The sequence below is a fragment of the Durio zibethinus genome, chromosome 10, assembly GCF_047325235.1.
Source record: "Durio zibethinus cultivar Kanyao isolate XHJ-2024 chromosome 10, ASM4732523v1, whole genome shotgun sequence".
NCBI lineage: Eukaryota > Viridiplantae > Streptophyta > Magnoliopsida > Malvales > Malvaceae > Durio > Durio zibethinus.
Window position 1 is genome coordinate 13,769,978 of NC_143171.1, and position 13,567 is coordinate 13,783,544.

Genomic DNA, 13,567 nt, shown 5'->3' on the forward strand with positions numbered 1-13,567 from the left:
CTTACACAACTTTAAGATATATTTGTGGTAAGGGATAAGTTTTGAATCCCTTGTTTCCCACTTGCCTTTTAAATGATAAATAACCAAGGCTAAATCTCCAAACACCTTTAATGTTTCAATTTTTTTGTCTAAAGTAGCATGCAACCCTATAACACAAGCTTCATATTCAGCTACATTATTGGTGCAGTTAAAGTTTAATCTTGCTGTTACAGGATAATAATGTCCTTTTAGAGATATTAATACTGCTTCAATCCCATACCCCATGGCATTGGCAACCCTATCGAAATTCATTCTCCATATGTCTTTCTTGCCATTATATTTTCTAACCTTGAGACGGCCTTTAATTCTTCATCTAAAAAATCAAGCTTCGCAGGTTCATAATCATCAGCAGCCTTATCTACCAAAAATTCAACAATGACATTTTCTTTGATTGCTTTTTGGCTCACATACACTATGTCATATTTCCAGAGCATCACTTGCCATCTTACGATTTTGCTTGATAGTGATGGCTTTTCGAAGATGTATTTGATGGGATCCAATTTAGCTATGAGCCAAGTTGTATGGTAAAGCATGTACTATCTGAGTCTTTTAGCTGTCCAAGCCAAAACACAACACATTTTCTTTAGTGATGAATACTTGGATTCATACTCTATGAATTTCTTGATTAAGTAATAAATAGCTCTTTCCTTCTTGCCAAATTCATCTTGTTGACCCAATACACATCCAATTGACTTTTCATATACCACTATGTACAAAATTAGTCATTTTCTAGGAACAGATGGTGCTAATATTGGAAATTTGATAAGTATTATTTAACTTTATCAAAACTTCTTGACATTCTTCATTCCACTCATCGAGATTATTCTTCCAAAAAAGTTTGAAAATGGGATCATATTTAAAAGTGAGTTGAGAAATGAATCGGGAAATATAGTTCAATCTACTTAAGAAACCTCAAACCTTTTTTTGTGTGTATGGAGGGGGTAAATTTTGACTGGCTCAAATTTTGTTCGAGTCAACTTTTATTCCTCTTTTATAGACTATAAATCCTAATAGCTTTTCAGACCTAGCTCCGAATGTATATTTGGTCGAATTCAATTTAAGCTGAAACTTCCTCAACCTTCCAAACAATTTTTTGAGATTGACTACACGATCTTCTCCTTTTCAGAATTTGGTGATCATGTCATCCACATATACTTCAATCTCCTTATGCATCATGTCATAGAAGAGTGTTACCATAGCCTTTTAATAGGTTGGCCCAGCGTTTTTTAGTCTAAAGGGCATGACGTTGTAGTAGAAAGTTTCCAACATAGTGATAATAAGGTCTTTTTCATATCATCACGAGCCATCTTCATCTAATTATAATCGAAGAATCCATCCATAAAAGAGAACACTGAATGCCAAGTCATATTTCCATTAGTGTCTTTATGTGAGGAAAAGGAAAATTATCCTTCAAGCTAGCTCTATTAGATCTCAATAGTCTACACATATTCACACATTTTCATCCTTCTTGGGGATAGGTACTATATTAACCACCCATTTATGATATTTGGCCACTTATAGAAAGCCTACATCAAATTGCTTTTTTACTTCCTCTTTGATTTTCAATAACATCTTTGGCTTCACTTTTCTCAACTTTTGCTACACCAGCTTGCATTCTAGCTTCAAGGGTAGCCTATGCTCTACTATTTCAATGTTGAGCCCTGGCATATCTTGGTAGAACCAAGAAAACACATCCACAAACTCTCGAAGCAAATTTTTTAACCACTGTCGATTAATTGCTGAAAGTGAAGTACTAATCTTGACTTTTTTTTTGTTTTTTGCATCACCCAAATTGATCATTTTAACAACTTCTTGGTGAGGCTCAATGTATTTATCTTCCTGCTCAATTAGCCTCATTAAATTTGAAGACAAAGTGTATTCCTCAGAGTTCTTTTTAGTATTGAGTTCTTTGGTATTAATCAAATTTTCAAAATTAAACCTCGGATCATTGTCATAATTACCTTTATATTCATTTAGGGACCTAAAAGTTAATGAGATAAGAAATATTAGCAAGAAACTTTGATGGGATAATGAATGGAATAGAAAAAATGGACAAAATGCATGCTCCTACTTTTATTGAAATAATGAAAAATAAAAAGCCCAAACATAAGAGTTCATCCTAATGTTTTTGGGCATAAGCAATTAGGAGATATGATTACATTGAGAGAAAATCAAAAACAACAGGCATCTAGATGACCCTCCAATTCTTTAATTCATAACCAAGCGAGCATGGGTAAACCAAAGCTTCCTCATTTTGACTATCATTGTCCACCATGTGAATGGATAGCTTGGCAAAGCTTCCTCCCATTTTAGTTCTTTTGTGTTTTCTTCAGCTCCCAGGTGCATGTATCCTCCAGGAATGAAAGTCTCAGTTAAATAGAGAATAACCATCAATCCATTCTTTGCTCTCTTGCCATCGTTAGACACTACCTCCATCTCATAACCCAATCCTACTCTGGCACTATTGTCTTCAAGTTTTGGAAACTCTCTCATCCCTTAAATACTTTTGCCTAAATGAACCCAATACTCCAACCCTTGTTGATCATCTAATTGATCACAATTCGACTAAATTTAAGCCTTTTACCTACTACATTGATCGATTCAAATGATTGATAAGAGCATCCCAATAATTTTTCCGTTGTTTTTACATATTGAGCATTTATAGGTTGAGTTACCAATAAATCTTCTTATCTGGCCATAATCACTAGTTATCCTTCCATATTGAATTTGATCTTTTGATGTAGTGAAAAAGGGACGACACCCGTCTTGCGGATCCATGGCCTTCTAATAAACAACTATAAGATTAGGAGATATCCATGACCTAAAATTTTATGTTGAAGACACACAACCCAATCTATATAGGCAATTCAATATCCCCTAAGACTTCTCATCTAATCTCATCAAATGCTTGAGTCACCATATGATTGCTTTGGATATAAGACAAATCAAAGAGCAGCTGGCTAAAATGGACACAAGTATGACATTAATAGCTGATCCATTATTAATAAGGACCTTAGGTACTATATGACCTTTATATTTAATGATGATGTAAAATGCCTTGGTGCTCCTTCTACCTTCAGGTGAAATCTCATCATCACTAAAAGAGATGTGATATGGTGACACTAGGTTCCTCACCAAGTGATTCACATACTCTATAGATAGATTATGGGCCATATAAGCCTAATTCAATACATTTAGCAAGGCATTGTGACGTTGTTCAAAGTTTAAGAAAAATGAGAGAAGAGAAATTATGGTTGGCATCTTATTTAGTTGCTCCACCATAAAGTATTCACTATGCTTGACTAGTTTCAAAAACTCACAGGCCTCTTTTTTAAGCACAGACCTCAAGATGTCTTTCTTTAGAATCTTCTCTAGTTTAATTTGCTTTTCCTTTCTTTTTTTTATTTTCTTTAAGGTTTTTAGAGTATAATATCTTTCACTTCTAGTTATGCCCCCTACACTGGTTATATTGATAGTTTCATATTTTGGCATATATTTTTACTGCTTCTAAGTCATCACCTTATATTTATATCTCTAAGGTACCATTTTTTCATCTTTGTAAGGAAATAGGCATGAGACTTTGAACAAAGCCCTACTGCAACCATGGATCCATAGAAATCAATTTTTTTTACAGCCCATAATCTTTATTCGAGCCTGTTCATTGCCTGATCAATCTTAGAATTTTCCAAAGGTACAACTATCTATGGCTTTTTTTTCTCTTTTGCCTCATCCAGAGTAGGGAGTTGAATGGGCTCGACTGTTATTTCTACAAAAATATGATTGTTATAAATCTTGACATTCTCATGACTAGGTGCATAAGTCATTCTCGAGTAATTGTACTTTGAAAAAGTTACGTGTTGAGGTTGGAAGATTAGGGCAGTCTGAGCCTATTGTGGACTGAAACCTAGAGGATATGTTGAATCAATAGCTTCAAGTGAGGTATCTTTTTCTATTGCCTTTCCTCTATTTGCCTTTTCCAAGGCTTATAGAATTTTGCTCAATTTTCCTTTAAGTACTTTATAGGCCTTTTTTATCTTTTCAAGATGGTTTGCATTGTCTTGCTTCATCTTTTTGGTTTTAACCTAGGTATTGTATGAGTGTGTAGCTATTCTTGCACCTTAGTACCATGCTAAAAAAAATCAATAATAATGCTATGATAATGAATGAATGCAATGTGATGCAATGCATGGAAAAGAAGAGAAAATAAAATATTTACGCAATAAAAAATTTCAACAAAAGTGAACTTTCATTCATTCCATAAGAGTTTGTTTTACATCAAATCTATTACTGTCCTTCTATAAAAATGCATAACTTGCTCATACTGATCTTTAGCCTCCTCAATGAAATATAATGGTCTTTGTCCATGCTCCCATGTTCGTGTAACAGAAGCTCTCAATGCCTTAACCTCTTCTACCATCTCGCCTGCCTTAATCACTATTTTGCTAATCTATGCTATGATATGCTCTATGTACCTTTGTCTTTCCAATCTCTCTTTTTTCGCACCACACCTGATAGGATAATTCTTTGTGGTTTTCCATGAGGGTTCTAACATGATCTTTTTATTCATTCAGCTTCAGTGTCAAGGTCAAAATGTAATCTGATAGCATTTTATTTCCTTGTTGAACTTCTTCATAATCATCTTCTATTTGTGCATATTTTTTCTTCAACTCTTCATTTTCATGAGCCAAACTTGGATTTCTAGTTTTTCTGCTTTGTTTTACCACTAATCATTTTCTCTCTAGAGCTTCAAAATTTCTTGTTTCAGATTCTCTTTTTCTACTTCATATTATTTCCTTGTAAATTGTGATTCTAAAGGCATATCATGTGACTCGTGTTCTACTGACTGGCAATGGTCTTTAGGTGTAGATGCCACCTCTTACCCTATTTTGGTTTTCCAAATCAGATACTTTTAAGTGGCCTTATTAGTAAATAGTCAGAGCTTACCCTCTTGGGCTTCTTCAAAGCCTTGATCATACTATCAATCTTCTGAAAAGTTTTGGGCTCTCTATATGAATAGTCAAACTAACTAAACTTACAAGTCATAAGAGTAAACTGTTCGGTTCCATGCTGTCTCCTTACCATCAGTGGTGCATAACTAGTTGACCTTTATAATCCTAAAAGTGGAACCCCTGTCTCATCTCTACATTGATACAACATAGGTTCCCTATTCATCCACAAAGCTAACCATTTTACTTGATTGACTGTGAGCCCTTGCAATAGATATTTCCACTCCTTCTAAGTCTTTGCTTTTAGCCAAATACTCTAACAAAACTCCCTAATTGGGTTTCGTGTGTAAAAATAAAACTTAGAGAAGGCACTCTTTTTGCATTCAAAATGACTCTTGATCCATAGATACAGTAATGGCGTACAACCCATGAATCTTGTCTACAAAAGTTTAGAGATTTGATAGTTTCTGCCAAGATAGCTGGTGAAGGATTACACCTTTTTTCGATCTATTCAAATAGTCAACCATTTTTATTTCAATGTGGCCTTAAACCTTGGGGAAAATGACCAACCCATATATGGCAAATACATTCATTCCCTGATCATTTGGATGTTTGACAATGAAATCTTAGAGAATCTCCTATAGGATACCCTTATGCTCTCTTTTTTCTTAAATGTAAGAATCTATGATCTCTTTTCCCACTCTTAGAATCTGGCCTAATTTTCTGCAATTCCTTGATTTGTGCTTCTTCACATATATTTTGTTTGGATATAGTAGATGCATACCTATTAAAGTTGAGTACTCCTCTATAGTTGGCACCAAATCAACCTTATTAAAGATGAAGCAATAGTAGGAAGGATCCCATAACTGTACCACCATCCTAATGAGTGAGTTATCAACATCCACTTACAAGAGATATGCAATATGCCCAAACTTCTAACAAAAACTTCTTACCTTGAAGGAATCATGCTATTCCATATATCTGATAGGCTTTGGTAGTGTAAAGATATGACTAGATGGCAAACAATCTCTTTTTTTTTGTTGCTTTTTCTTTGATTCTATCTTTACGTCTATGGGAGAATCATATTTGAACATTGTAGATGAGGTGCAAACTTGACATTCTGTGGAGCGCATAAGAGTTTTTGTTAAAATAACTTTTGGGGTAAGAACACTATGTAATCTATAATCATGCTTATGAATATGCACAAAAGGAAAAGAAATAAAAGAAGACAAAGAAATTAGTTAGTCACTTTAATAAAACATAGAATCAACACCATATAGCAAGATAACAACATGACTTTAAATTTTAGATTGACTACAAAAGGTGAGAGGATAAGGCTCTATCTATGATTAGGCTTTTAAGGTTGACTATATACGGTTTGGGTCAATTCTAAAAGGTTCTCAAATTGTTTCTTACATCATTGCCCATTACAAACTAGTAAAGTACCATAATCCTTACCCATCATAGGCTACAAGCAAAAAGGGTTTAATTTGAGTAGAAATGTTTCGCAAGCCTGTGTGGAGACATAAAATCTCATGAGGGCATAGGTACTTCACTCCCTCCTAAAGGTAAAGCCTGGGTGGAGAGCTTATGTTATGCATATGCAAGTGAATGACAGGTATATATACAATAAATAAATAGTTAAGCAGATATAAGTAATGAAGAAAAACAAATGAGTAACTAAGCAAGTATAAATAGTAAAAAAGAATAAAAATGAATAATAAAGCAAGTATAAGCAATGAAAAAAAATAAAATAATTTCAGGTTTATTAACCAAGGCTTGGATAATAAGAAATCATTTACTGGCTTGACTTTTGATGTCCTTAGTAGAGTCATCAAACTATCATAACGTATAAATCCGTGGACCTACAGCTAGACATGGATTAGAAGAGTCGTCACCAATCTTTTTTGTTTAGGTGTGATTGGCCACTTGAAACATATTCTGATCTATCAAACAAGATATTAGGTTCGAGAGTACGGTTACGTATAGGGAAGGTTATAGCACCCCCATGATGCTCATCCAAAGGATAGTACCAGTTTGACTTTCAATTATCCAAGCCTTGATCATATATGTGATTTACTAAATAATTTAATATTGAAAATATATCTTAAAATTGTCCCAATAGTTTAATAGCAATTTAAGATCATTTTTTCACCTTAAGAGTATTCATGGAGACTATTATCCTACCCTGAAGAGACTCCGTCGTCAAGTTTATTAATATATTTTATTCAAAAAAATTAGTAAAGTCTCCCAATAGTTTGGTAAGACTCACTTTGAAAAAAAATCCTCCAATAGTTTAGAAGAGAAAATTTGTTTATTTATTTATTATTATTATTTTTTAAAAAACTTATTTATGGAATTTCCAATAGTTTGGTGGATTCCATTTAAAAAATTAAACCCATAAAATTCTCCAATAGTTTGGTAAAATTCATGAATTTATTTTGTAGGGATTTTTATTTGAGAAAAAAAAAGTTTCCATTATTGGAAAATACCTTTTCTTTGCTTCTTTTATTTTCTAGAAAAAAAAGATTTTTTCTTTTTTTTTTTTTAAAAATGAACTACTAAAATAAATAAACAATAAAATAGAAAGCTAAAAAAAAAAATAAAACATAAAAATAAGAAAATAAATAAAAATTAGAAAATAGAATGAAAATAAAAAAGGAAACCTTCTGAAATGGGCCAGGTCTACACGTGAATCTTCACACAGGTTATCGGGTAGATGTACAAATCTAGGGTGTTCAAAACGATGTCATTTGGGCAATGTATAAAAGTCACTTTCAGCATTTTTTGCATTAGAAATCTAGAGCCTCTCTTTCTCTAGCCCAAAAATCCTCTACCTTCTCTCTAAAACCCCAAGAACGATACTAAAAAGTTCAATCAAAAACTGAGAAATCCATCGATTTTTAGGAAACTTGTTGAAAAGTTCAACCAAAAATAGGAAAACCCATCAGTTTATAGAAAAGTCATTGGAATTTTTTTCTTTTCTATTGAAAGCAAATCAATTTTTTTTTTCTTTTGGAAACAAAGCATTTTAGTTTTAAATCAACATGAAAACATCTTAAGTATTGAGACACTTCTTTGACTCTCCTATATTTAGGTAGAGTTTCAAAAACATCTCTAACTTAAAGGTTTTCAAATTGTCCCAAAAATTTGACATAACACCTTACATAAATGATAACCAACGAGAGTCCCTTTATATTTAGGCTAGATCTCAAATGTTACTTTTACTTGAGATGTTATCTTATTTAAAAAATATTTTTTTTGAAAACTCATTTTTAAAAATATATGCATTGTATGTATAACATAATAATATGGATGCATGACAATTGAGTATGAATGCATGACAATTTAAGAATGCATGTAACAACAAAGAAAAATTAAATACATAAGCATAAATGGGATTTTATGGTTTAAGGGTTGCTTTAGATTTTTAGGGTTGGGGTAGGTTTAAGGTCAAGATTAGAGTTTAGGGTTTAGAGTTTTGGCTTAAGGTTTAAGGTTTAGAGTTTTGATGGGTATAGGGTTTTGGTTTAAGGTTAAAGGTTTTGGCTTGGGGTTTAAAGTTTGCTTTAAGGTTTAGGATTTGTATAGGTTTAGGGTTTGGGTGATAATTTAGGGTTTAAGTGATGGTTTAGGGTTTGGATGGTGGTTAAGGTTTGGAATGGTGGTTTAGGGTTTCATAAAAAATGCATGTGACAAAATTACAAGAATGCTACTGATAAAAATACAAACTTTGATGCATAGAAGTAATGTGGCAAAAATTATCAAAATGCCATTAATGAAAATACAAACTTTAATACGTGAACCATGTATGAAAACAAACATATTATAACTAAGGCATATTTACTAATATATTACAAACTTAACATGCACGTAACAAGGAAGTAAAAAGGGACAAAACTAAGAGTTTTAAAAATTTAAAGGCATGTTCCACCATTTTTTTTTTGTTTTGAAATTCATGCAAACAAACTAAAATCACCAAAAAGTTTACTAATCTAACATTTTTATTTCGTGAAAATTGATTGAACACAGAAATTTTGAAGAATAAAGCAAGAACACAAACAATTAAAGATGAACCAACCAACATCTAGCCATGAATCGAGCTACTAGGTTTTAGCCAAGCATGGGAATGGCTTGGCTGAATGCCTCCATGGCAAATCCATAATCACATCTCATTTTTTTTGTTAAATCATGCATCCAAACTTTATAATACCACAATGTAAAGACATCTTCATTGTGCAAGGAATTTTAACAAACATGTAATAAACTAACAAATAGAGAAACCATGAAAACACAAGCACAAGCTAAACACTACCTACGACTTGCCAAAACAAACATCAAACATGCATTAAATAAGTAAACCAATAATCTAAACATCCATACACATTATCTAAAGCAAAAAAAAATTCAAAACAAGCTAAGGAAGCCTTGACCATGAAAGGAATGGAGGTTGGACAAACCTCGTGATTGCATTTAAATTTTAATATTTTCATGTTCATTTTTAGTGAAATTTTACCCATATTTTAGCTTGTTCTCTAAGATTTTTGACAAAAATACCCCTAAATACACATTTATCTCATTTGTAGGTACAAATATTGGAATTGAGAAATTTTGGACATTTTTTTATACAATTTGAAAGAATTTTTGGTGTAGTTTATGCAAATGGCCTAAACTAGTGTCAATGGCAACATTGACATTTAGGGAGTTTTCTTGACTATTCTAGCATAATTTTTTTAGTATTATTTTCATAGTTTTTTCTAGTAAATTGTAGGTTAAAAATATTCATAAAATATTTGAAATTTTTTGCAAAAAAATTTTGAATAATGCAAAGAAGCATTGGGATGTACATATACATGGGTGCATAAAGGGTCAAGCAATTGTAAAGCTCCACAAGCTTGGTTTGGATGCATCAAAAAGATAAGCTAATGTGGCATTTTTAAAGGCTTTGATTAGCTATTAAATTGACTTTTTGAAGTAACAAATGCACATGAAATAATGAAGCTAAAATCTATTAAAGAAACATCAAGCACCACCGTGAACCAAGCACAACCCCATCAAATGCATGAGAAGGAGAAGGCTCTAAGTGCCCAATCAATTAGAGATCTTTCTAGATTTTTTAGGACCTAAGGCTCTTCCCCCTACCTATAAATAGTTGGAGAGGGCTGGTCATAGAAGGATAGTTAGTTTAGGGTTTAAATTTTTTCTTTACTTTCTTGAACTTTTATTTTTACACTTTACATTTTCTTAGTTGTCAAACATCTTATTTTCAGCATTTTTCCTTTGAATTTCATTGCAATTGTATAGTTTCTTAAGTTTTTTCAATGTCCTTTTAGAATCTTTTAATAAAACTTTCATTCACATTCATTTTCTAGCTCAAATCTATTTATTACATTGATATGCAAAGCTATTTTTGAATCTACTTGCTTTGACCTATTTACGATTTTTGGTTCATAGTTCATATCTCTATCAAATCTTCATTGTCTTTGCTCAATTTTTTCGATAATTTCCTAAGTCATAGAACTACAACATAGTTAAATTCCAACTTCAAACTTGCAACACATTGATCCAAATCAAGGTTGGAAGTCACGCATAGAAGCAGGTGATAGGTGCAGGCCAGACGTGAAGATCAAATTTAGCATGGATTCTCTCCACTTTGGCAATTTGTTTGCATTCTTTTCTTTTTTAGATCTTTAGTTCTTTTAGTCACCTTGCTTAGTTTAATTTTGTGCAATTTACTTCATGTTTTTAGTTGTTGTTTGGTTAATTTCTTTTGATAATGTTATGTTTCCTCCAGTTTTACGTACTGTTGAAGTTGTTAGTTCCTTGAGTTGCTTTCCTTATTAATTGTTGTGATTTTCTTCTAGAATTATGTAGTAAATTGGTTTATGATTCATGGTTTAGCTTAATTTTAGTTCAATTTTAGTAGAAGTATTTAGATCCAATTTTTTTTGTCTTATTCATTTGGTAAAAACTTGCTATAAAATAGTTTCTATTCTAGTTTTCTAATTCTTATATTTTTTTTCTTTCAATTTTTTTCTGCAAATTAGTTTTGATTTAGTTCCTTCAATGATTTTTTTTTTTATTTCTAGTTTATGTTCAATTCATTTTGCACATTTTAAATCCATATTGTAAGTTGAAGTTTAGTGTTCATGATTTTCAAGTAGTTTCGGTCTTACTATTTTTCATCAAAATTTGCACTTTCTTCTTAGCTTGTAATCTTCAATTTAGGTTTTCTTAATAATCTTTTTCATGCTTTTCAATGTGCAGATCATATTCATCTAATTTTACGTGAATTAGATTTAGAATTTTCCTTTAAGAATCGATTTTTTCAGCTTTGAAAATTATCTACAGTTTTTATTTCTTCTTTATACTTTTCGTTTAGTTTTTTAATTCTCATTTGAAATTTGTTGTTAGTTAGTTCGTTAATTGTTTTTGTCTTTTATAGTTTACTTTCATACAATTGAAGTTTATTCAAGTTAGAATTACATTTTAGTTTGTCATGCAATTTTTGTTCATAATGGCCTTCTTAGTTTTGGTTTTTTTTTTTTTATTATTTTGCTTTGAATTACATTTTCAACTTATAATGCACACTTCAATTCTATTTTCTTCTTAGTTAGGCTACTATTCTTTTTAAGTTTCAAGGTGTTTTGACTATTTTTTTTATCATTTTAGATTTTCTTTTGTTAAGAAGTGAAGTTAGTTAGAAGGTAGTTAGTGTTAGCTAAAATTAGTTAATTCGATTATGTTTATTTTAGTTATTGTTTTCCTAGTTCGTGATACTTGTCTTTTTCACTCTTAGATTAGGTTTACATTTCAATTTATGATTCATGTTATTGCATTCTAGTTTAGTTACTATGTTTGCACATTTTGTTATTTTACTTATTTTACATAATATATGGCTTTGTTTGATTATATTTTGTAGATTAGCTTAATTTTGATGTTGATTCTTTGATTGCACCAATTTTAGAAAGGTAAGATGATAATCGGTACTTAGCTTAAGAAGTTCTACCCAATCCTCATGGGATCAACATCTTAACCTTTTAGTCATTATTATTATTCATACGACCTGTGCGCTTATAGTTAGACTCAATTAAGTTTTCGATGCCATTGTCGGGGATTAAGATTTAAAAGTCATAGGTTAATATCAACATTCACCATACTCTTCTATAGATTAGTTCCCTTTAGTGTACATACCTTAAGCTAGAGCTTAGGTTTGCCTTGGTTTTAGGTGTACATATCCTATGTTTTCTTGTTAATAATTTTTTTCTTAGCTGTACATACTTAGGATTCCATTTATAGGTTACTCTTTTGGTCTAGTGTTCTTGTGGCCCATGTATGCACTCAATTAAGAATCGTGAGTTAATCCCTTTAGATCTTGAGCTTGAGACTACTCGTAAGAGGATTTGTAGGTGGAGACAAACTAATCCTATTATCACCATGGCTAAGCAACATACTAAAGCCCTTAGAGATTATGTTGTGCTCGATCTTCAATGTTTTCAACCTAGCATTAGAAGGCCAATGATTCAAGCCAACAATTTTGAGATTAAACTTGCAATCATTAAGATGATACAACAATTAATGCAATTTTGTGGTCATTCAAGTGAGGATCTTAATGCTTATCTTTGGGATTTTTTAGAGATTTATGATACATTTAAACAGAATGGTGTTATTGAGGATGCCATTAAACTTAGGCTATTTCCATTTTCCCTTAGAGATAAAGCCAAGAGTTGGTTAGCCTCAATGCCACCAAATTCTATCACCATTTAGGATGATTTTATGTAAAAGTTCATGGCTAAATTTTTTTCCTTTGGCCAAGACAACCAAGCTTCAAAATGAGATCACTACATTTGCCTAGCATGACTTACAGACCTTGTATAAGACATGAGAAAGATACAATGAGCTTTTGAGGTGGTGTCCACACCATGGACTATAAAAATGACTAGAGATCCAGATTTTTTTATAATGGGTTAGTGCCTAACACTATGACAGTTTTAGATGCTACATCAACAGGTGCTTTGATGAGTAAGACTTCTAACATAGCTTATGAGCTAATTTAGAATATGACAATTAATAATTTTAATGCTTAAATGAGAGACAACATCCTAAAAGAGCTTCTGGAGTGTACGAGATTAGTAAGCTTACAGCACTTAGTGCTAAGGTAGATTCTCTAGTCAAATTTGTAAAGTCTTTACATTGTCAAGTTACACCCTCATAGCTGAGTCCTAGTCATTCTAGGTTTACTAATACCCATAGTTCTTTAGCTATGTGTGATGCATACGGGGTAGGACATCAGGGGGAGTCATATCTGAGCACCCACCCAAAGAGTATCCATTATTTAGGACAGACCTTAGGCAACTCTACAACCCCTATGTTCCCACATATGACCCAAGTTAAAGGAATAACCCGGTTCAATCTAGCCAATCCTTTCAGTAGCAACCTTTCAACACCATTAGACCACCTTACCCACAAAGTTTTCAGTAGCTACCTTTTCAACACCATTAGCCTTCACAACACTATATACCTACATATCCATCTATGCCACCCCTTGAGAGGAAGACCTTAGTTGAAAATCTTTTAGGTTT